At 44.3% G+C, this 25,771-nt stretch overlaps 1 protein-coding gene and 1 pseudogene across 1 annotated transcript in view; both read left to right on the top strand.

Annotated features, from left to right (window-relative positions):
• LOC112667492 (olfactory receptor 51F1) overlaps nt 1–25,771 on the top strand; it is a 133,820-nt gene that overhangs the window by 79,050 nt on the left and 28,999 nt on the right. The gene's annotated exons all lie outside the window — the stretch shown is intronic.
• LOC112667320 (ubiquitin carboxyl-terminal hydrolase 17-like protein 6) lies at nt 10,421–11,823 on the top strand (annotated as a pseudogene).

The following is a 25,771-nucleotide window of genomic DNA, read 5'->3' as shown; positions in this document are numbered from 1 at the left end:
TGGATCCAGGGATGCAAAGGTTGGTAGGTTTTACAAAACGGCTCCAGCCAAAATGACAGACACAGGATTTCAGGGCACAGAGGGAACTATTTAGCCCAGTCTCAGAGTCACACCTGGACCCAGACATGACTGTTGTAGGATAGAGAAAATTGCAGGAAGAGTGACAGGTCATTCATCACTAGAGTTTTCAGGGCAGATGGGGCTTTGGAGGACAGCTTGTGGGGTGGGCAAGGTCTGGTCTTCCTCCAGGTAGACCCTCTTTCCTGAAACAAACCCCCAACACACACAGATACTCGAACAACACACACATCCACACATAAATGAACGATTCTAAATATTGTCTAAGTAAGACAAATGGTTTTCCACCTGTCTTCAGACCTCATCACTTCTGGATCCAATGTATTTTAACTTTTTGAAGCAAGTGACACATATTTATTTTATATTCTAAAAGAAAGAGGATACTTTCTCTACATGTGGGTGGATTCCTCGGGATAGGAAAACAACGAGCTATGCCCGTGCATCCTCTATTAAATAAGCAAAGCTAGAGCCATCAGATACTGCACATCAGTTAAACAAGAAGAGTTTTCTACATCGAATTTGAAATTTCCCAAATAGGACTAAGTGCATTTGACAGAAATTAGGAGGACAGTGACCATTCTGGCTTCCCATCAATGCATCAGTATCTACTTTTGGATATGAACTAGTTAGAGGTGTTATCATCCTCTAACCCTGTTTCTATGCACATCATTAACTCCAAATAGCTTCATCACAATACTTGTATTTCTATGATAACTTACAAAAGATATTAGGCGTTGTATATGTACCAACTCCCCGAGGAGCCTGGCAAATTGATTATTGTTTTCTCAAGAATAAATATATTTTAAAAAATCATTGAGTTCAAGTCTGTAAATCAGTGGCAAAATTACAATTGAAATGAAAAATTATAGGGAAGGGGCAAGATGGTAGAAGAATTGGGGACCTCAGTTCATCTGGATCCTTGAAGCTAGGTAGATGCTACCAAATCATTGTGAACAGCCAGGAAGTCAACATGACGTTTAATAAAAGACTTGCTGGACCTCTGCAAGTAGAAAAGCAACCACCCTCGGCAAGGTGGGAGATGCGAGACGTGAATCCAAAGTGATACATCAGAAGGCAAATGGCAGGGCAGGCAGTTTACACATCCCAGGATTGGGAAAGGAAAGGGCCACGGAGCCCACAATTGCAAGCCTTAGCAATCTGATCTGGTGAGAGACAACCTTGCCTGAAAGGAGCTCAGTTGGTGAAATGGGCAGACACTAGTCCGGACACAGTGTCTCAGAATTCCCAGAATTCCAGAAAGACTGGGGATGCCCGAGGGGGTGGCCTTCCCAAATCCTGGGCTGTGGACACTGGTCATGGTCACCAAGAGTGCAAGGGGGCTCTCAGCTCAGTTGGCCGTAAAACTGGAGCCACTTTGCCTAGTCGGCTGACCACTCTCCACCTGGGAATTCTGCAAGGGACAGGGAAGTGGGGACCCTGCGCCTTGCCCTGGGAGAGACAGAGGGTGTAGGTGCACCACCGGGGGACAGCCCTCAGTGCAGAGACCCTGGAACAAACAGTAACAGGGCAACCCTCTCTCTCCTCCAGGCGGATTGGTCTGGGCATCCACCACAGGAGTCTGCAGCGTCTGGCACCCCCAGCAGTGACTCCTGCTTGTCCCTGAGAGCTGACTGAAGAGCAGGAGCCTGATCTCTCTGCTCTGAGACTGGAGATCAGATTCCAGCCATTTTGTGCTGGTCTCCTAAAGTGGCACAGGGAGCTTTCAGGGAACGAAGCCACACAGGAAAACCAGAAAGAGCTCACAATGAGCCAGACCCCGTGGCAAGGGGAGGTGTAAACCAGACGAGCAACAGACCACTGTGCATCAGTGCAGCATGCCCCTCCCCCGGAAGATCAGCTCCGAAGATCCCATGAACACCATGTTTATGGACATCAAAGGACTGCGTATCCCGGGTGTGGGACAACACAGTATACAGAATTTGAGCATTTACCTAATGATTCCTATACCTGCGGTTTAAAATTATACGATGCTTTTTTGTGTTTTTCCCCTTTTCACCTGGTTTCATATTTTCTCAACTCTGATTTTAAGGCTTTTGTTAACATCAATTTTTTTACATTTTTATTTTATAGATACATTCTTCATGTTTGGCTTTTTGTCACTGGAATGAATTTTATGGTTCTCCATCTATAAGTTTTGCTTCTTGACAATTTTGAGATTTAGTGTCTCACGCTCATGGTGTATCCATAACCTATGCCAGTTTGTCCAGATAACTCTGTCTTCCTCCATATCTGGATGGGAGTGGATTTTCCTTTGGGAAGACAGGTTTGGTCTGCTTTGCTTTGCTTTGCTTTGCTTTGCTTTGGTTAATGGATGGCGGGGAAGCAAAAGACACGTGAGGTGACTAGAGGGGAGAGCACGGGCCTGCTCAGGACTTCTTCAGCTAGCCTTTCTCCCTGGTCTCCCTGGTCACATGGAATGAATCCCCTCAACTGTACATGAAGTGCCAATTCTGATGGAGAACCCAGCCTTATGGCCCTTTGCTCACGCCTGCCTGTCTCCTCACCCCTGTACCCTATATATCTGCAGGTTCAAGACTCCTTAGGCTACTTCACTAGCTCCAATCCCAACATCCCCTGTGAGGATAGGCCTTTCTACCCTTGGACCTCTGGGATCTTCATAGGCTTCCAGAAAGTAGGGAACATTTCTATTACTGCACGCATCCCTTGAGTGCCCAAGAAGCCGCATTTTCGTCAGAAGCCGTGAGATAGCAATAGGGAAGTGTTCATGGGATGAGACCGGGGCCCAAGGCTCAAGGGACCAGACTCTGACCTGGGTCACATAATGATTGCATGAATGGGAGTTACTTAGGCCTTGGGGGCAGGAGAAGGATCCCACACCATGGCTTCTCTACTGACCTCTGACTTTTAAAAGCCCAGTGCGCTCATCCAGGAGCTCCTCTACCCTCCACCTACAGGCATCTGCACAGAGAGAGGGAACACCCTTAAACATGTGCTCTGGAGTGAGGAAAGAGCAGTCAGTTGTTTTTCCTAAAAAAAGAAATTCTCTCAACACGACAATGGATGTGCTTTGGTTTGGTTTGGTTTGGTTTGGTTTGATTTGGTTTTGTTTCATTTAGTTTCATTTGGTTTGGTTTCACATGGTGTTGTATTGTTTTGTTTCCATGAGCCCACATCAGAGATATGCCTGAGGATGAGAGACAGAGAGAGAAAGAGAGAGAGAGTCAGAAGGAAGCAACCAGTCCTGGGTCTCGTGTTATTGGACCATTATGTGCCCACTTGTCAAACATTGCCTCCTTGGGAAATCATCTGGAGGGTGAAAAATCTCCATGCCCAGGCCTCAGGAAGGAGGCAGCATGAACCAACATTGAAGTGGGTTTTGGGATATGTATAGAGGACAACCGTCAACTCGTCCCATTACAGACCAACGTGCAACCGAGGCCCCGTGTGGTGCTAATGGCACCCACCCTGGATGCTCAGGGATCAATGTTCCCTATGCAGTACTTCACGCAGAACCCTGGGTGTGCAGGAGATCCTCAATGTCTACGTATTCCCTGAACCGATCAAGCTGCTGTCTCCCCTCAGGTAACTAAGGCTGGAGGAATTAATGGAATTAATATAATTATAGAGAGGTTCAGAAATGCCGAGAAAAAACCCCCCACAAAACAAGATCAAAAGCAAGACATGCACGCTATTCATCTGTGCTAATATTTTATTAAGGGACATAAAACACTACACACAATTCTAAATTAACACTAAAAAATAAACAAACTGCATGGGTTAAATATTGGCAATCACAGTACCCGCAAAGCTACCAGCATTGACACAAGAAAAAACCATCTCAGTAGAAAACAATGTCCATTTGCAGAGCCCACAGCGGGTGCTAGAAGCTGAAAACCCAAATGCAGACATGTGTAAACCAAAGAGAGCTTAAAGTCTTAGTTTCTATTTCCATTGTAGTGACAAGTGCTCATTCGAAATTCTTTCCATTTCTTGGAGAATCTATTTGAAGAAGAGAAAATTGACATTCCAGAGGGAAGAGTAGCCTTTGCAACAGCCCATGGATTTCCCTAAAGAAAAGTGCAGGGTGTGTTTTGGGGGTGGGTGTCTGTGCATGGCCCCAGGAGCATGAGAGGCAGCACCCTGTGGACCCAAGAATATCCATGCAATGTAGCTGAGCAAGCACTGATTCCCCACATCAGTCCAGGAGTGGGCCACATCCTCAGGTCCACAGACACCCCATCAGGGTGCAGTTCGGTGGAAAAAAAGTATCTGAAGCCAGAAGATGACTCATTCACTCTCAGTATCTTCTGAGGATGAAAAGACCTGTACGTCATCATGGAGGACACTCCAGGTGACACAGACACAGGCTCTGTCCGAGATGGGGGCGGAGGGGGGAGGGAGGGTCCTGAGCAGGGCCTGGCTTCTCAAGAGGAAGGAATGAGGGAGCTGCTAGGAACCTGGAGCTCCAGGAGCTTCTGTCCAATCTGGTGAAGACCATTCTCAGGGGCTGAATGGGGGCCAGCACAGAGGGTGGCCGTGGGGGCACGGTGCACTGCTGCAGCCTTTCCAGGTGAGGTGTGGCATGTGTGACCTGGGGGTCATTGCTCGGCAGGAGGGCAAGTGTCTTCCTGGTCTGCGGGGGCATGGCTGTGCATCCAAATGCACATCTGCTTGCCAGAGGACACAGACTCCCTAAAATCCCCGAATGGGCTTCCTCGATGATCCTAGAGCAGTGCTGGGAGGGCCTCCATCGTGGTTTTTTTGGGGGTTCTGGAACTTGTCTAGGGGCATCTGGGCACATTTCTTGCCTGGAGTCTGGAGGGGCATTTGGGAATTGTCTGCCAATGCATTGCTGACAGCTGGTGGGGTGTTCTCCTCAGGACACTTGGGCAGTGCCTGGGTGTGTCAGAGCCCATGGACCTTGGAGCCAACCTGCGGACCCTCATGGGAGACTCTGAAGGCCCTCTTGGATCTCAGCTGCACAAATAGCCCATCAGCCCTGACACAGGGTTGGCGTGCCGGCTGAGCTGTGTCAGCGGTTGGCATTTCCTGGGCATCAGGAGGTCCACCAGGTGGCCTGAGGCAAACTTTAGGGCTACTCAGAGGAGATGTGGAATGGGACCAGAGTCTCATGTCAGGGGCCTCAGTGCGGGGCTGCATCAGCAGGCCAGGCTCAGGGATAGAAGGCCTCCTGGTGGTGTAGACAGGCTTTGGCATATGCGGACACTGTGGGAAAAGAGAAGACTCAGGACACTGTGAGTTTCACCTTGGCACCAAAGCAAAATGAACATTTGTTCAAGAAAGAAACCAACAAATTCCCAAGTTTCTGTAACCTCCCCAGAAAAGGTAAAGACAGAAATGGCAACTGTTGACCAAGGAGTAGGGAATCCTGCTCCAGGACTGGGCGGAACAAATGCATGACAGGATGCTGTTGATGCACTTTTGACATCGGAAGGTCCTGCCACACCTCTATGCTTACTCCCTTGGACCGGCTCTTCCATCTGCTCTGCTCTGGAGGTGATAGGAGTCCTGCTGCTGGAGAGTCACAGTGGCAGCTCCTGAGTGGGGATGGCCAGTGTGGGATGATGTGTCACGAAAGACAGTGGTCTGTTCTTCTCTGAGGATGGTATGTATTTCAGGAGTGACCACCAAGGACCTTCACACATGAACCAGCCCACTGTTTACACACATACAAGACATAAGGCAACATCATGGGCACCAAGGGAAAACTGCGTGCAAAGTCCACGCCATTCAACTGCCACTGGTCAGAGTGGAAGTGGAGCCCTACCCTCCCCCAGGAGGCAAGTGGAGCCCAGTGAGTCCTCCACAGAGCACAGCAGTGGGAAGCAGCGCACACTCACCCTCACATAATCCCAAGATTCTGTGCCTTCCTTCCAGGTGCCCTTCTGCCCCTCTCGGGGTCTCCTGGAGAACCTGTGGAGCAGGGCCTTCCTCTGCTCTGCTTCTTGCCTGCACAAGAAATCAAAGCATGGAAAGGAGAAGGAACTCAATTCCCTGTCTTTCAGCCAGACACCTGCTCTGGGCTTGGCCAACATGGTCCTTTCCCACCTCAGCCATTCTACGCCCATCCCTGCCCCACATCCTAACTACAAGGAGCTGACCAGGTCATCCAAGCAGTTTCTTACATGCAGAGTCTCTGAAAGGGTCTGCCTTGGCATGTGCCTAGCTCCATACATTCACTGGTGCAGGGACACTTCTCGAGCCACAAAACCCCACACCAAGTCAGCAAGGAAGAGCAACATCAAGGAAATGTGGTCCCTGTTAGCCTGGGAGCTCCTCTGCCTGCCTCGCCTCGCCTGACTCTGCCCACATGCTGCACTGCACACAGTGTGCATGCGCACAGACACGGTGTCTGTCGGTATCATGCCTGGCATTCGGGTCAGCAAGCCCCATTACTCACCTTTGTCTCTCTACCTTCTCCCTCTCAGCCTGGTTCAACGGCTCAGCCTGGTGCCGCTGGTCCTGCTGACTCCATTGCTCCACGTTCTCCTTCAGCCCCTTGGAGCCCAGGCCAAGGGGAGGAGGGTGGCTCCCCAGTGTTTTATGGGGCATCTGGTGCTTGATGCCTTGTTTCCAAATGCCCCGCAGTCCCTGCACTTTACCTGTGAAGGAAAGGGGGGTGGTCAGTGCATCCACTCAAATGCCAATGAACCTGCCAAGCACTCGGATGGGAGGCCATCCTCAGGGAATGGCACATGGGATGAGGACAGGCAACAACCTATCTGGCTAGTGAGGTGCCAGCATAGTGAAGACCTCAGGATGCATCCTCCCCCAGCCAGTGGTAGGGAGAGGTGGGGAGGAGGGATTGCAGGTGTCAAGTTGAAGACAGGTGGAAACATCATTAAGATTCGGGACAAACACAAGCCTGGATCTGATCTTATGCTGTCTTGGGGCTGATTCTCAGAGCTTCTGAGTGTCCCATGTGTATCCTGCTGGGATTCCAGCTCATGTCAGGATGGACAACAGGGTCTGGTCAATGATCTTCTGGGAACCTAGCCTGTCTCAAGACTCCTGGCAGAACTTCTGTTTCAAAACCCATGCCAGCCTCCACACTTACCCTGGCATCCTCCTGTCTTGTCTGGGAACTCTGAGGACCAGTCCTGCTGTCTGGGGCCTCTTGCCATTCTGGGCTCTCAAGGGTCTGTCAGGCCCAAGCTGGGAGTGACGGGCCACCATCAGTACCACAACCTAGAGGGACAAGTCTGTCTGCTTTAGGAATGGGTTTCCAGTAGCCTGAGGGAAAAGAAACAAGAGAGTCCTATTCACCATGAAATGGGTCTCCTCCCTGTACTGTCTCCCCAAGGAGGCATTAGCGAGTGTCAGGACTATCGTGACAAACACACATTTCCCCCTGTCACTTCTCTTTCCTCCTTCCTGTTTATGCCCTCCTGGCCAAGCCACATCCCTGCTCTGATGGATGCCACCAATAAGGAAGGTTGTTGAGTCTGCCTTGAAGGACTTTTGCTGACACTATCATTAAGTCTCTCCAAAATCCCTTGGGAAGCAAAATCAGGGATGGCACTTCTCCAAATTGAGGTCTAGAGGGATCCACTATGGAAGACTCAAAGTGAACAGGCTTCAGGAAAGTGGAATTCCCTTTCTAATATCTGAATGCCCCAGGTGACACTGGAGGAAACCATGATTATGTCCAAAGTCACTTGGGAAACACATTCTCCTCTACTCCATGATGGAGCTGCCCATGTGAGCCTATGAACAGTCCCATTTCATGGGCAATGTCCCCAATACAGCCTCACCAAATTTGAAAAAAAATATATATATATATATATATATTTTTTTTAGCTTGTGGGAACCAGTTAACTCTTCTTTTGAAAAATGTAAGTTTTTTACGAGAGAGAGTGTGTGCATGTGTAAGGGCGAGAGATCACATAAGCTATAGGAAAGACAGATGGAAAAGCAGACACTCCAGTTATCAGGAAACTCAGTGAGAGCCTGGATCCATCTCCAGACCCTGAGATCATGACCTGATCCAACTCAGTCCCTAAAACAATGGAACTGGCAACGTGCCCTGATGCTGTGTCTCCTCTAGGCCTGCAGTGCCCACTGAGACATTTGTGGGCATTCTGTCCCTGCTCGTACACCACCCCACACCAATTTGACACCTGAGTTCCCATTCCATTCGAATAGGAACTTCCAAGAGTCCGGGGCATTCACAGCCATGCCTTGGCGCAGTCTCTGTTCTCAGAACATGTTAGACCAGAAAGAGTCCTTAACCCATGGAGGAAGGGACAATCCCTCCAAGATTTCCTCACTCTCCCAATGCTCGGTCAGGGAAGGTAGGAACAGTGGTCCGAAAAGCTCACCTGAAGTGGAATTGTGGACTTTCCGTCTGTCAGGAGAGGCTGAAAAAGGTCCTGGACAGACTCCACTGCAGGAGACTATGTGTCCAGAGGAATGATCATAAATGGCCTCTTCCGTTCCTCCCGGACATTTATACTGCCCCAAGGTCACGTGACGTTTCAGCCACTTGAAAGACATCCATCAAATCCTCTTAGCTGCAGCAGGGATTGAGCCCATCAGCAGCTGCAAGGAAGCTAATGATGCCCTCATCAGAACGATTTCAATGACTATGTGTGTGTGCCTGGTGTGTGTGTGTGTGTGTGTGTGTGTGTGTGTCTGAATGGAGATGTAAGTCCATGCGGATTTGGTGGATACCAAAATTTCTGCAAGTGAAATCATAGTGGTACATTTTAGCGTGGGAATTAACCTCAGGACTCCTGTTTCCTGACTATTGGTATTTTACCAACACTTCTGCTCGATTTAGAGCTAATGGCAATGAAAATGGGGTCAAAGTTTGAGGATATTCATGATGTAATATTCATTTTGTCAATTAAAACTTCCAGTTAAAAATGGAGATATCATAAAGAGCATCCTACACAAAAAATTTTTGGACTCCGTGGTTACAGAATAGATATCCTAAAATATGGTGGCTTACGGGATGACACGTTTATTCTCTTAGTGTCCAGTGATGACGAGTGAACGTCAAGAATTCAGCAGGGCCCCAGTGCTTCTAAAGCCCAGTCACTAACGAAGGCCTGGCAAAATGCTCCTGTTTCTCTTGGCCTCTGTTTAGTAAAGAAGACAAATGGACTTTGGTTTCCACCTTTCCTAAGACTTATCCAAATTCATAAACTGGAAATGGTCATGGTCAAAAGTAGGAATTGTCTTGTCAACTCAAAATTTTCAGCAGACACTACCAATTCTGTAAGCAGAATAAGCCATAATGACATTTCCAAACCACGATCTAATGCAGTGCCTTCCTCCCTGCATCTACAACTGCCAAAACATAATGTGTAAAAAATGTGCAAGCCTACAACATACTCCAATTAAATCAAAAGTATATAATGGATATTGGTGTAGAATTACCTGAGGAACACTTATAATTAGGCATATAAAAACTGGATTTAAGATATAGACTTGCAGGAAAAGGAGTTTTAAAGGAATGTTTCCCAAAGCATAAAACCAGCCAGAGGAATTCTTTTGTTGTAGACCCAAGACACACCTAGGTAGAAAATGATATTCATCAAAACCTTCATAATCTTTGTATATTGGAATCATAGTAGAGAGAGATGAAGGTGTAGAAGCAAAGCAATGGATGCCACGTTCCCAAATAATTGGTTACAGCTACAAACATTCTGGCTGGTGAGGAGAACGTGTTCCTATGTCATATCTCAGCTCCTTTGGGAAAGTGATCTTCCCTGTCCTACAGGACTGACATCTGATACTCCTTGGCTCACTTGTGGTTATTCTAAGGAAAAGGACTTTCAAAAAGATTTCCTCTGAACATAGAAACTCTGAACAAATTCTGTACAGAAAAAGTGCAAGGACAGTTAAGGAGGTAGAGAAGAATCTGAAAGTGTTGCCTGTTTTGGGAGGCAAGATTAGGAGGTGGGCTGACCTGAATGTTCTCTATGAGAAAGGGACCACCCCCAAATCCCATAATCCAATCAAGCGATTAGAGTAGATTAGAGGATTTTGTGCCTTATCCCAGGGCCCAAAAGCCATAAAAGGTGGAGGTAAGGGTCACTATCTGCCATTTGGAAACTGGCTCAGTGAGAGAAGCTTCAGAGAACCTGAAGTTCCTGGTTGAATTTATCTTGTGGACACTGTTTCTGCCGACATGGAGGCTGCCTACCTCCACCGCTCAGAGAAGTCTCAGTTCAACGACTCTCCCAAACCCTAATCATGCTGGTCAAAGAGAGGTGGTGCTGAAGTCCACGGAGGACCCTCTCTGCCTGAGAAGACATCCCCTGCATCAAAGACACTTTCCTCCCTGACTGATCCTTTGGCTCCCGCATCAGCAGGGCGGCCTCCCACCAAGATGCCTCTGAGTTGGGAGGGCCTTTCCCAGGTGGGAGCTGGGCTTCAGAACATGGGAAACACTTGCTACGTGAATGCAACCCTACAGTGTCTGACCTACACAGAGCCCCTTGCCAGCTACATGCTGTCCAGAAGCATGGGACAGCCTGTAGGAAGCAGACATCCTGCATGCTGTGTACTCTGCAGGCTCACATGACCCGGGTTCTCTGCCATCCTGGACGTGTGCTCCGACCCCTTCCACTCCTGCTTGCCGCCTTCCACACACACAAGCAAGAAGATGCCCATGAGTATCTCATGTTCATTCTGGATGCAATGCAGCAAGCATGCTTGCCTGAGGACAAGCCCTCAGACTCTCAGCATGCTCAGGACAGCACCCTCATCCAGCATATCTTTGGGGGGTACTGGAGGTCACAAATCCAGTGTCTCCACTGCCAAAGCATTTCCAGCACTCTGGAACCTTACCTGGACATCAGCCTGGACATCGGGGCTGCTCAGAGTGTCAGCTAAGCTTTGGAGCAGTTGGTGAAGCCCGAAATGCTTGAAGGTGAAAATGCCTACCATTGTAGTAAGGGTCTAGAGAAAGTGCCTGCGTCCAAGGTGTTGACTTTGCACAGTTGTGCAAAAGTCCTCATCCTGGTCTTGAAACGATTCTCAGACTTCACAGGCAACAAAATGACTAAGGAGGTGCAATATCCTAAGTGCCTTGACATGCAACACTCCCTGTCTGAGCAGAGGGCAGGACCCTTGGTTTATGTGCTCTATGCCGTGCTGGTGCATGCTGGGTGGAGTTGCCACAGTGGACGTTATTTCTGTTTCGTAAAGGCAGGAAATGGCCAGTGGTATAAAATGGATGATGCTAAGGTCAGCGCCTGCGTTGTGACTTGTGCCCTGCGCCAACCTGCCTATGTCCTCTTTTATATGCAGAAGACCGATATGGAAAGAGACCTTGTGAGTGGGTCAGTCGAGGGAGGAATCGCATCTCCCGAGGCAGACCCCGCGGAGGTGGGTGAGGCCTCAGGAGAGAGCAGAAGAGATCCCACTGTGAACCTTGCTGAGTCGGAGGAGCATGGGGAAGAGACCTCAAGGCAACAAACCACATTAGACCAGGGGAGATGCCTCCAAGAACGCAACCGACCTAAGCCTGAACTTCATGTCAGGAGAAGAGAAATTGCTCTTCCTGAGAATGCAGTCATCCTTCAGCACTCCAAATACAGACATGAGATGCCCAAGAAGCATCCTCAGCAAACCATGGACCTGCTCCACACTGCAGCTGGGATGATCCCACCTCACGTGGCCGGGGACGTGGCCAAAGTCCCGCATGTGCCAGGGAGAGCCAGACCAACCAAGAGGACGAGCAAGAATGGACAGAGGTCTAGGGAAGCAGTGCAGGGATGTGTCTACTAACTTTGTTGCACATGGGCACACACACACACACACACACACACACACACACACACACGGTGTCACTCACTCACCAAACCCAAACACAGTCCCACACTGGAAATATTTGGTGTTGTGTGAAATGTGTGTTCTGTATGTATGGAAGAACCATCTATCTGGGTGTGTTCATGGGCTATGGCCTTCGACTGAAACTAGAGGACACTGACATTTAAAGCAGGGTTCATTGTCATGATCTTATATTGGAATAGTGTGGATTCATATGGGGTCTATCCAGGAACCGGCCTCTCCTTCAGCCTTGGGGAGAGTAGGGGCAACTTGCAGGTGAGAGGCAGTTAGCAGTCAGGATTGAGAGTGGATATGATGCTGAGGACCTGGATTTGAAGTATGTTCGACCCTCTCATCATGCTCCCTACTTCCCATTGCTTATCTTCTATTTATATCGAAAAAATATTTGCCTGAACAGAAGTATGCGTGGGGCCTTGCCAGCGATGTGTTTTTGTCATTGCTTGGAAATGGTAAGAAAGGAATTAAATGCTTATTTTGGGGAGATAACTGCATCCAGCCTGATTGAATCTCATTGAATGTATTATGTTCCCTTCACTATCTCCTACATTAAGACGGCAGAGAAGGAAACTGACAGGGACTCTTATTCCAAGGGGAAATGCCCAGCCTCCCACTGAACATAAGTTTATATGAATATTTTGCTACCATCTGCTATGTGGCACCTCCTGACACAGAAGAAGTGGACTCTGGATTTCAGACTAGTTCAAATTCTAAAAAATGTAGATAAATCATCCTGGCAAATTGTACATTGGTTGTAAGCAGAAATGAATGAGTTAATCTGAAATTGTTTTATAAATGTCTGAATTTCTGTATGGAGGTTCCTCAAAGAGTTAAATTAGACCTGCCCTACGATCCAGCAATTGCACTGTTGGGGATTTACCCCAAAGATACAGATGTAATGAAACGCCGCGACACCTGCACTCCAATGTTTCTAGCAGCAATGTCCACAATGGCCAAACTGTGGAAGGAGCCTCAGTGTCCATCAAAAGATGATGGATAAAGAAGATGTGGTCTATGTATACAATGGAATATTACTCAGCCATTAGAAGTGACAAATACCCAGCATTTGCTTCAACGTGGATGGAACTGGAGGTTATTATGCTGAGTCAAGGAAGTCAATCGGAGAAGGACAAACATTATATGTTCTCATTCATTTGCGTAATATAAATAACAGTGAAAGGGAATATAAGGGAAGGGAGAAGAAGTGTGTGGGGAATATCAGAAAGGGAGAAGGACATAAAGTCTCCGAACTCTAGGAAATGAACTAGGGGTGTTGGGGGGGGAGGAGGGCAGTCAGATGGGGGTGAATGGGTGACGGGCACTGAGGGGGGCACGTGACGGGATGAGCTCTGGGTGTTATTCTGTAAGTTGGCAAATAGAACACCAAAAAAAATAAATTTATTATAAAAAATAAATTTATTATAAAAAATGAATTTCTGATTTGAAAAAAGATCCATCCAGAGTTCTGCAAATTACACCATGTTTTCTCCTAGAAGACATTTTCTGTACTTGTTGATATTATTTTTCTAAAACTGTTATGGGAAATATTGCATCTGCTTTGTTCATTTTTGAACTAAAATGTTATTAGGAAGTTGTGTGTTTTTTTATTCTTAATAGAAGACTGCAACATATTATTTGGTGTGCATGCTTTTACTCCCCAGTATTTCAGGTCCTTGAAATAGTTATTTTATTTTCAGGCTGGTTCCTCACAGAGGCTTCTTTGCCTGTTTACCCTGAGTGGAATTCCCACAGCCACCTCTAGGTCACCTGCAGCCTAAATTCATATCCTCTCCCTATGGGAATGTCTCACTCCTACTCACTGGATCAATATAGGGGAAGCGCCAGGAGCCATTTAAGAGGAAATGCAATGGGACATAAGCATATTATTCTTCAGGGTCTCTTCAGTTATGAGGGCTCTGACCAGGAAGAAGTGTGTGTGAAAAATTAGGTGGGGGGAGTAGATTTGAACCAGGAGCACACCATCTCTGGCCAAGGCTAATAGAGACCCCTGGGAGGGATGACCAGGAGATGGTTGGATAGCACATTGTGGGGACTGTGGAGGCTGGACAGCCAGCAGATGAATTCTCTGGGTAGGTGTCTGGAGGTCAATGCTCATCCTGTCCAGGTATCCATTAGTCACTTAAGGGGTGTCTCTCAATATCAAGATCTATTAGTCATGAGGACAGACCAAAGAATCTGCATAGCCTCCCACAGAATGGATTCCCCAGTCCTTTCCAGGGAACCCGGAATTGCCAATACTGGATGCAGTTCTAGGGAGACCTCCAACCTGTTTCCAGGTTATAATGTGTTGAGTCCGGGCTCCATCAACCTGTGGCAAGATGTCAGGCTGGAAATGTTTTCACAACAGGGATCTGGGCTGAAACTGGGATTTGGGGACAGCCCCAAGGCTAGATTCCATGGTGGTATGTGGAGGTTTAATCTGGGAGGCCACATCGAATCAGTGGTCTGTGAGGTTGACAACGAGGGTAGGTTCCTGGCCATGGTGGGTGAATGTAAGCTGAAGGGATTACTTGACTTCCCTTCCTGAGCTTTTGTGTTGTCCAGCAAGAGAAAACAAAGTCAGGGCTTTTCACAGCAGATATCCTAGTGCATGTGTGTCTCGTGACAGGTTTGAGCTCATGCAGGAGACTTTTGGAAACAGCTTCTAGAGAGATTGCCTCCTCACATGTGGAATGCATCATACCATTACCAACTGCTCTAATAGAAGATGCCACCGATAGACCACATCTTACCTCTGCCTCTCCACTTGTTGGCAATCAACCACAGTAAGGGCATGGAGATAAGAAAAATCCATCCACAGTGATATTATTAAAAGTGCGCATTTTACTGGGAAAAGAAACCCAACCGAGTGGTGATAAGGGGACATAGAATACATTAGCCTCTTGTTACCAGAGGGCGAGATGAGAAGGTTTCAATACAGTATTTTAGTTTGTTTAGCGGAAGCCATTGCATTCACACTTCTGGCAGCGGACAGAGCTAATCCTGTCTTTAAAATTTTTAGTGATAGTGTGTGTGATACACAATTTGGAACCTTTATGGAATCAATACATTTTGTTGTATTTGGGATTTTTCTGTTTGGAGACATCTAAGTAAATCAGTTCCATGTGGTGGCTCTAGCATGTTGGGTCTCACATGTCAGGGATCATAAAGAAGCAAAGAATTGAAGGAAATATGGTACCTGAAGACTCCATAAACAAGGAAGGGAACTCAGGGAGAGAATGGAATTTTAAGAAATCCCTCACAGAGTAAGAGCATGAGAGTGAAGATACTCTGGTTACATAGACGTGAGACAGTAGTGGATAAGGAAAAGCTCCACTGTAGGAACTAATCCGATGCCATTTCCTTCCAATGTGGCTGCTTTCGCAGTTGGGGTGTTCTAGAAAATGTCTGGTCGAGGGCCTTACTGTTCTATGCTTCTTAAATGGAAATGAAAAATAGTGTGAAACATGTTGGTCTCAGGAATATGGGAGGCAGCTCAGAACCCAGCAGCATGGCTGCTGGGTAATCTCCTTGAGAATCTCTCTCCCTCTATTTTTCAGCCCCCACTCTCCTGCTACTCTGTGGTTTCTCTCTGCTTTCTTCCTGTCTCAAATCAATCAATTAATCTATCAATCTATCTATCAATCTATCTATCTACTATCTATCTATCTATTTATCTTAAACAAGAAACAAACAATGAAACATGTTTGCATCTTTGCATCAATGTTCCCACATCCAAGTCAATTAGATCCGTGGAGTCCAGTGTTACTCAGTATTTCATGGTGTGGGAAGTATTGAAGTCCTTTGGACTTTGCTACACTGACCTCCTCTCTCACATCCAATCCACCTTCCAACTCAGGGACATTGTGCAGACTTCTCCAACAATGTGGTTTAGTTTTTGGGTCTGCCATGCACAGTCTGGGTCCCTGCTCAGTGAGAAGCTCCATCTCACTCTCCAACTGGCACAGATCTATCGCCTTAGGTTTCTATCTCAATTGGATTAATGAATAAATAAAATGTCAAAAAACACCCTGATATTTTCTCTACACGATTCAAACGGTCACATTATTTTCTAATAACTGTGATACGTGCATGTTATACTCCATTCTGAAAGGAAATAATTGAAACCTTAAATGCATGCATATTGACCAAAGTTTAAAACACCATGAGAATGATCGCCCAAATGATAAGAATCTGCATAATCATGCATTAATTACCTTTCAACAATGGATTTAGTCAATCTAGCCCCTAAGAAATATAATTGTAACCTAGCATCCATTAGTTAACCTCAAAGCCCACAATCATTCAGTTGAGAATGTCTTTCTGAGGTGTCACCCAAGGACCAAAATTGGAGTGGAAGTGATCTGAAATCCTGTGCCCACCTCTTCTTTGTCAGGAGATTGTCACACAGATGGATGATAGTATAGTGTTCTGGACAGGTTAGAGTTGCTGGGATATGGAGCAATTCCCTGAGGGAGAAGGGTCCTTGCCGGTCATCTTCTCTTCAGTCAAAGGGAGGGCGGTGGATTGTGAAAGGACTGTGATTTAATCAACATGATCTAACCAGGCAGGATGCATTTAACTCCTGAAATAGAAGCATTTCATTCCTCTTTGCATTTCCAAAAATTATCAAGCGTTTCCATATTTATAGGTTGACTTTCTCAATATTTTTTTGTGCACCTAATTTCCTGAAAAGAAGTGTGTTGTCATACAAGGCTGTAAGTCATCGTCTTACACGGTAGTTTGTCATTTCTTGTGTAGGTGCCCTGTTTTTTCAAATTGGTGCTGGTTGTATATTACCAAAAACGTTGCTACCAAGACTCCACTCAGGCTTACTTGGACAAATAGTCTTTCAATATCAAGAGAAGATAAGCAATGGGATGAGGGGAGCATGAGGACACGTCAGACATGCTCACACCGACTCCAGGCCCTAAGCATCATTTCCACCCTCAATGCTGGCTGCTCACTGCTTCTAATCCTTTCACCTGCAAGTTGCCCCTTTGTTCTCCAAGGCTGAAAGAGGGGAGGTTTCACCCAATGTACATTCAACTGTCCCTAAAGGCATCTATTATTAATGTTTGCTATGAACCTAGATATTAAAATCCTCTAACAATGTGTCTATGTACATAATAAACTCAAAATATCTTTTGCACAATAGTCTATCTTTCACAGGAACTTACAGTAGACATTAGGCATTTTGTATGTATCAACTCCCCGAGGAAACTTTTAAAATTGATTATTGTCATCTCAAGAATAAATCTATTTTATAATTGAATGGAGTTAACTATGTAAAACAGTAACAAAATACATTTAGAAAATAAATATTATAGAGAAGGGGCTAGCTGGTAGAAGAATAGGGGACCTCATATCACCCGTCATTAGAACTTAGGTAGATACCAATCAAATCATTATGAATGTCCATGAATTCAAACTTTCCTGTAGGATAAGAATTGCTAGAATGCTGCAAGTAGGAAAGAACTACATTCTTTTTTTTTTATAATAAATTTATTTTTTATTGGAGTTCAATTTAACAACATACAGAATAACACCCAGTGCTCATCCCGTCAAGTGCCCCCCTCAGTGCCCGTCACCCATTCATCCCCACCCCCGCCCTCCTCCCTTTCTGCCACCCCTAGTTCATTTCCCAGACTTTGGAGTCTTTATGTTCTGTCTCCCTTTCTGATATTTCCCACACACTTCTTCTCCCTTCCCTTCTATTCCCTTTCACTATTATTTATATTCCCCAAATGAATGAGACCATATAATGTTTGTCCTTCTCCGATTGACTTCCTTCACTCAGCATAATACCCTCCAGTTCCATCCACGTTGAAGCAAATGGTGGGTATTTGTCGTTTCTAAAGGCTGGGTAATATTCCATTGTATACTGTAGACCACATCTTCTTTATCCATTCATCTTTCTATGGAAACCGAGGCTCCTTCCACAGTTTGGCTATTGTGGACATTGCTGCTAGAAACATCACGGTGCAGGTGTTCCGGCCTTTCATTGCATCTTTATTTTTTTTTTATTTTTATTTTTTTTCATTGCATCTTTATCTTTGGGGTAAATCCCCAACAGTGCAATTGCTGGGTCATAGGGCAGGTCTATTTTTAACTCTTTGAAGAACCTCCACACAGTTTTCCAGAAGGCTGCACCAGTTCACATTCCCACCAACAGTGTAAGACGGTTCCCCTTTCTCCACATCCTCTCCAACATTTGTGGTTTCCTGTCTTGTTAATTTTCCCCATTCTCACTGGTGTGAGGTGGTATCTCTTTGTGGTTTTGATTTGTATTTCCCTGATGGCAAGTGATGCAGAGCATTGTCTCATGTGCATGTTGGCCATATCTATGTCTTCCTCTGTGAGATTTCTGTTCATGTCTTTTGCCCATTTCATGATTGGATTGTTGGTTTCTTTGGTGTTGAGTTTAATAGGTACTTTATAGATCTTGGAAACTAGCCCTTTATCTGATACGTCATTTGCAAATACCTTCTCCCATTCTGCAGGGTGTCTTTTAGTTTTGTTGACTGTATCCTTTGCTGTGCAAAAGCTTCTTATCTTGATGAAGTCCCAATAGTTCATGTTTGCTTTTGTTTCTTTTGCCTTCGTGGATGTATCTTGCAAGAAGTTACTGTGGCTGAGCTCAAAAAGGGTGTTGCCTGTGTTCTCCTCTAGGATTTTGATGGAATCTTGTTTCACATTTAGATCTTTCATCCATTTTGAGTTTATTTTTGGGTATGGTGTAAGAGAATGGTCTAGTTTCATTCTTCTGCATTTCAATGTCCTATTTATCCAGCACCATTCATTGAAGAGACTGTCTTTTTTTTCCCCAGTGGATATATTTCTTGCTTTGTCTAATATTAGTTGAACATAAAGTTGAGGGTCCACTTCTGGATTCTCTTTCTGTTTCATTGATCTATGTGTCTGTTTTTGTGCCAGTACCACACTGTCTGGATGACTGCAGCTTTGTAGTACAACAAGAAATCTGGCAATGGGATGCCCCCAACTATGGTTTTATTTTTAAAAATTCCCCTGGCTATTCGGGGTCTTTTCTGACTCCACACAAATCTTAAGATGATTTGTTCCAACGCTCTGAAGAACTGTCCATGCTATTTTGATATGGATTGCATTATATGTGTAAATTGCCCTGCGTAGCATTGACATTTTCACAATATTTATTCTTCCAATCCGTGACCATGGAATCTTTTTCCATCTCTTTGTGTCTTCCACAATTTTTTTCAGAAGTGTTCTGTAATTTTTAGGATAGAGATCCTTTACCTCTTTGGTGAGGTTTATTCCTAGGTATCTTATGCTTTTGGTTGCAATTGCAAATAGGATGGATTCCTTAATTTGTCTTTCTTCACTCTCATTGTTAGTGTATACAAATGCCACTGATTTCTGGGCATTGATTTTGCAGCCTGCCACACTACCAAATTGCTGTATGAGTTCTAGCAATCTTGGTTGGAGTCTTTTGGGCTATCTATGTACAGTATCATGTCATCTGCGAAGAGGGAGAGTTTGACTTCTTCTTTGCCAATTCGAATGCCTTTGATTTCTTTTTGTTGACTGATTGCTGAGGCTAGGACTTCTAGTACTATGTTGAATAGCAGTGGTTAGAGTCAACATCCATGTCTTATTCCTGATCTTAGGGGAAAGGCTTCCATGCTTCTCCATTGAGAATGATATTTGCTTAGATGGCTTTTAAGATGCTGAGGAACGTTCCCTCTATCCCTAGTCTCTAAAGAGTTTTGATCAGGAATGGATGCTGTATTTTGTCAAATGCTTTCTCTGCATCTATTGAGAGGATCATATGCTTCTTGTTTCTCTCTTGCTGATATGATCAATCAGATTGATTGCTTTACCAGTGTTGAAACAGCCTTGCATACTGGGGATAAATACCACTTGGTCATGATGAATAAACTTCTTAATATATTGTTGAATCGTACTGGCTAGTATTTTTGTTGAGAATTTTTGCATCTCTGTTTATCAGGGATATTGATCTATAATTCTCCTTTTTGGTTGGGCCTTTGTCTGGTTTTGGAATTAAGGTGATTCTGGCCTCATAGAATGAGTTTATTTTTTTTAATTTATTTTTTATTGGTGTTCAATTTACTAACATACAGAATAACCCCCAGTGCCAGAATGAGTTTAGAAGTATTCCTTCTCTTTCTATCTTTCCGAACAGCTTTAGGAGAATAGGTATGGTTTCTTCTTTAAACGTTTGATAGAATTCCCCTGGGAAGCCATCTGGCCTTGGACTTTTGTGTCTTGGGAGGTTTTTGATGACCGCTTCAATTTCCTCCCTGCTTATTGGCCTGTTCAGATTTTCTATTTCTTCCTGTTCCAGGTTTGGTAGTTTGTGGTTTTCCAGAAATGTGTCCATTTCTTCTAGATAGCTTAATTTATTGGCGTATAGCTTCTCCTAATAAGTTTTTTAATCCTTTGTATTTCCTTGGTGTTGGTGGTGATCTCTCCTTTCTCATTCATTATTTTATTAATTTGAGTCTTCTCTCTCTTCTTTTTAATAAGGCTGGCTAATGGTTTATCTATCTTATTAATTCTTTCAAAGAAGCAACTCCTGGTTCTGTTGATCTGTTCCACAGTTCTTCTTGTCTCTATTTCATTGAGTTCTGCTTGATGTTTTATTAAATCTCTTCTTCTGCTGGGTGTGTGATCTATTTGCTGTTTTTTTTTTTCTCAGCTCCTTTAGGTGCAAGGTTAGCTTTTGTATTTGGGTTCTTTCCAGTTTTTGGATGGATGCTTGTATTGCGATGTATTTCCCCCACATGACTGCTTTTTCTTTATCCCAAAGATTTTGAATGGTTATATCTTCATTCTCATTAGTTTCCATGAATCTTTTTAATTCTTCCCTAATTTCCTGGTTGACCCTTTCATCTTTTAGCGGGATGGTCCTTAAGCTTCACGTGTTTGAAATATTTCCAAACTTCTTCTTGTGATTGAGTTCTAGTTTCAAAGTATTATGGTCTGAAAATATGCAGGGGACAATCCCAATCTTTTGGTAGTGTTAAGACCTGGTTTGCAACCCAGTACGTGGTCTATTCTGGAGAAAGTTCCATGTGCACTTGAGAAGAATGTGTATTCAGTTGCATTTGGATGTAGAGTTCTGTAAATATCTGTGAAATCCATCTGATCCAGTATATCATTTAAAGCTCTTGTTTCTTTGGAGATGTTGTGTTTAGAAGACCTATTGAGTGTAGAAAGCACTAGGTTGAAGTCACCAAGTATAAGTGTATTATTATCTAAATATGTCTTAACTTTGGTTATTAATTGATATACTTGGCAGCTCCGACATTCTGGGCACAAATATTCATGATTGTTAGGTCTTCTTGTTGGATAGATCCTTTAAGTATGATATAGTGTCCCTCTTCATCTCTTACCACAGTCTTTGGGATAAACTTTATCTGATATGAGGATGGCTACCCCTGCTTTCTTTTGAGGACCGTTTGAATGGTAAAAGGTTCTCCAACCTTTCATTTTCAGGCTGTAGTGTCCTTACTTCTAAAATGAGTGTCTTGTAGACAACAAATAGATGGGTTTTGCTTTTTTATCCAGTCTGAAATCCTGTGTCTTTTGATGGGATCATTAAGCCCATTCACGTTCAGAGTTACTATTGAAAGATATGAATTTAGTGTCATCATAATACCTATTTAGTCCATGTTTTTGTGGGTTCTTTGTGCGTCCTCTTTCTTTTATAGAGTCCCCTTAATATTTCTTGTAGAGCTGGTTTGGTGGTCATAATATCTTTCAGTTTCTGCCTATCTTGGAAGCTCTTTATCTCTCCTTCTATTCTGAATGAGAGCCTTGAGGATAGAGTGTTCTTGGCTGCAGGTTCTTCTCATTTACGACCCTGAATATATCCTGCCAGCTCTCTGGACTCCCAGGTCTCTGTGGTGAGGTCTGCTGTTAATATAATATTTCTCCCCATAAAAGTTAGGGATCTCTTATCTCTTGCTGCTTTAAGGATTTTCTCTTTATCTTTGGAATTTGCAAGTTTCACTGTTAGGTGTCGAGGTGTTAAACAGTTTTTATGGATTTGGGGGGGAGGGCTCTCTCTATCTCCTGGATCTGAATGCCTGTTTTCCTCCCCAGGTTAGGGAAGTCTCAGCTATGGTTTGTTCAAATACACTTTCTTTCTGGTTCTCTCTCCCTTTGGGCTCCCTCGGGAACCCAAATTAAACGTAGATTTTTCCGGCATCCCTGGGTGGCGCAGTGGTTTAGCGCCTGCCTTTGGCCCAGGGCGTGATCCTGGAGACCCAGGATTGAATCCCATGTCGGGCTACTGGTGCATGGAGCCTGCTTCTCCCTCTGCCTATGTCTCTGCCTCTCTCTCTCTCTCTCTCTCTCTGTGTGTGTGTGACTATCATAAATAAAAATTAAAAAAAATAAACGTAGATTTTTCCATCTGAGGCTGTCATTTATTTCCGTTAACCTATCCTCATGATCTTTTTCTTTAATTTTGATTTATTTATGATAGTCACACACAGAGAGAGAGAGAGAGAGAGAGAGAGAGGCAGAGACATACGCAGAGACATAGGCAGAGGGAGAAGCAGGCTCCATGCACCGGGAGCCTGATGTAGGATTCGATCCCGGGTCTCCAGGATCGCGCCCTGGGCCAAAGGCAGGCGCCAAACCGCTGCGCCACCCAGGGATCCCGTCCTCATGATCTTTTAATTGTTTTTCTCTTTTTCCCTCAGTTTCCTTCCTTGCCATCAACTTGTAATCTATGTCACTCACTCGTCCTTCTACGTCATTAACCCTTCTCGTCGTTAGGACCTCCAGTTTGGATTGCATCTCATTTAATTGATTTTTAATTTTGGCCTGATTAGATCTAAATTCCGCAATTATGAATTCTCTTGAATCCTTTATGCTTTTTCCTAGAGCCACCAGTAGCTTTATAATTGTGCTTCTGAATTGGGTTTCTGACATTGAATTTTAACTCTGTGACAGAGAGGACTATTTCTAATTCTTTCTTTTGAGGTGTGTTTTTCCTTCTAGTCATTTTGCTCAGTGCAGAGTAGCCAAAAACAAGTTGTACTGGAAAAAGGAGAAAAAGAGAGAAAGAAAGAAAGAACGAAAAAAGAAAATAAAGGGGAGGGGAACAAACAGAAAAGAAAAAACAAGGGGGAGTATCTTCTGATTCTATGTACTGTAAATCCCTCGACTTCCCCTGGAACTTTCCAGTGCTGCTTGGTCAATAACTTGCTTTTCCCTTGTCCTTCTAGCTGGCCTTCTGTGGGAGGGGCCTTCTGTGCTGATTCTCAGGTGTGTGCACCTGGGGGAGCTGCTCAGCCCCCTGCCAGGTGCACAGCTCAGTGGGTGCTGTTTATCCTGTGAGGCCCCTGCTCAATCCCAGGTACAAGACAATACCAGGAGGAACAACAGTGTCGGCGGCCAGTTGTCCATCCCTGGAGTCAACTCCTGTAGTAACTACCACAGCTCCCAGTCCACAGGGGCCTGGATGCTCCGGGGGCGAGGGGCGCCGATCTGCACAGCTCTGGGGCCAACCGGCAGGAGCGCCTTGCTGTCCTGTGTCCTCCCGGCCTCTGCCTGTGGAGCGCAGGATCCTGGGCTGTGTTCCCCGGCACCCTGGGCTCTGCAGCCTGTGCCGCTAGAATCACGCTCTTGGGCCATGGAACCCCCTCTGCGTGGAGCCACCACCCAAGCTGCTCCTGGGAAGGCGGGCGTGGGCTGCAGCCCTTTAGGGAGCTCGTCCACAGGGTGTGGTGCGCTCTGCCCAGGGCACAGGTCCTCTGTTAGTGCCCCTGGGAGCCTGAGGGCATCCCTGCCCCTCCTGGGATCCTGCCTGAGCTCTCCGCGAGCGCCTTTCCATCCGGGAAGATTGGTAAAGCTCCTGCTTCTCATGGTAAATTTTATATCACGTGCATTTGATCAATTTTTTTTTAAAGGAATAAAGAACAAACCAAGTAGGCACTGCATTATAATGCTCTCACACAACGCTCCACCTATCTCCCCTTTTGCCACTTATCTTCAAGGGTCAGTGGAAATGCTGATCTTCATCTTTTTGAGGGCGAATTACTATCATGCTCCATAGTCAGCCACCTACTACTTTCTTAATGAGTTTTCTATACCAATTAATCTGTAGTGTTCTATATTTTCCATCTCTCACTATCTTCTATAACTTTTCATTTATCTAAGTCTGTTCAAGCTTGTAAAAATCCTTCATCCATCTATGGTCTTCTTAGTGATGGCCTATTTCTCTCCCTGCCTTCACTGAGGAGTTTCCAGAAATAATATACACTGTAGCTCTACCACTTATTTGTCCCTTTATCCTCAAGCCACTGTAGCAGGTTCTCAGCTTTCTTCATTGGACTTCAACTGTTTTTTCTAGGGCCACTATGCTCTTGGCTGCGTTTGAAATTTTTAATCCTTAGAGGACCTGGGCACTTCAGTAATTTGACATTGTTGTTCATGTAACACCCAGTCATTACACCACCTCTCTTGGTTTTAATAGTTTCTGTAAAGTTCTCTAGGTTCATCTTGCTTTAGTGTATGTAGTTCTTTCCCATAACTTCTACAGAGTTTGTCTTCATTGGTTTTCTCTTGTAAATGTACTCTCTGAGGTTGTTCACTCACACTGTTAGACTAAAATGGCATGTATACATTGATAACTTCAAAATGTTCAGGTGACTTTTGCCTGGAAATTCACACCTATGTGGGCACTTAAGATTCATGGAAATCTTTAGGTGGTTTTCCCTTACTCATTTCATATACAACATATTCAAAACTGAATGCTTTGATTTTTATTATTATATATTATCTATTCATAGAATCTTATAATGGTGCTTAAAAGTCTGTCAGTGTAGGAAAAATTATCAAAATGTATAAGATTAGTTGAATTACTTTGAATTTGAGAGTAAAAATGTTTATATATGTGTGTGTGTGTGTGTTTTGTAGAGACACAGAAATGCTTAAAATAGAGTAAAATGTATAGAACTACTATAAATATTCTTTGACGTTTGGTGCATACTTAAAAAATTTATTTCAGGTTCTAACTAGAGGTGGAATTGCTATGTCAAAAAGGTGCTCACCTTTGTTAAAAATTGCCAAAAGGGTTGCAATGTGGCTGTACTCAGTCCTGGGTTCTCCAAATGACCCACATTTTCACCACTACTTAGTGTTGTTACTGTATTTGATTTTAGTTATACTAATAAGTTTTTATTAGTATCTCATTCTGATTTTTTTCTTATGAATAATAAGAAATTGTATTAACCATTAATGGTAATTAGGTAAAAGCAATAGATAAATGGTTAATACCCATGGGTTAATACCCATTCATCTACTGCCTTTAGTCAAGTGCTTGTTCATTTTTTTTCTTTTTTTTTTTCAAGTGCTTGTTTAAATCATTTCCTTAAATTGTTAGTGAATTACTTGTCTTTTCATTAAATGATTGTGGGACTTTATTTTTCAGTTACATGCATTGTGAATATTTTCTCCATCTGTGACTTGCCTTTTCAAATATATAAGGCTGTCATTTGAAATTGATGTTTTTTATCTTGATGATCAATTTTTTTCTTTTCTATCTAATGCTTTTTGCAGAGTAAGAAATCTTTCCATTTCTCAAGTTCATAAAAATATTCTATTTTTTCTTTTAAAAAAATCTATACAGCTTTGGCTTTTTTTTCAGGTTATTATAACTCAAAGGTTTTTCTTTGAGGTAGGACTAGGAGGTGATACCCTTCATTGAGGTAGGAGTTGAGGTGCATTTTGTTTTCATACAATTAGTTTAGTGCCATGACATTTTTCTGTCCCTTAATTTCATTGATCTCCACTGCAAATGAACTATGCTTGGAACTACTTCTGCTTTCTTTATCATTTTTCAATAATGTACTGATCTATCCTAATATAAAAA

Source organism: Canis lupus, chromosome 21, assembly GCF_003254725.2.
Source record: "Canis lupus dingo isolate Sandy chromosome 21, ASM325472v2, whole genome shotgun sequence".
Taxonomy (NCBI): Eukaryota; Metazoa; Chordata; class Mammalia; order Carnivora; family Canidae; genus Canis; species Canis lupus.
The sequence above is the reverse complement of the archived record's forward strand: the minus strand, read 5'-3'. Positions and strand labels throughout refer to the sequence as shown.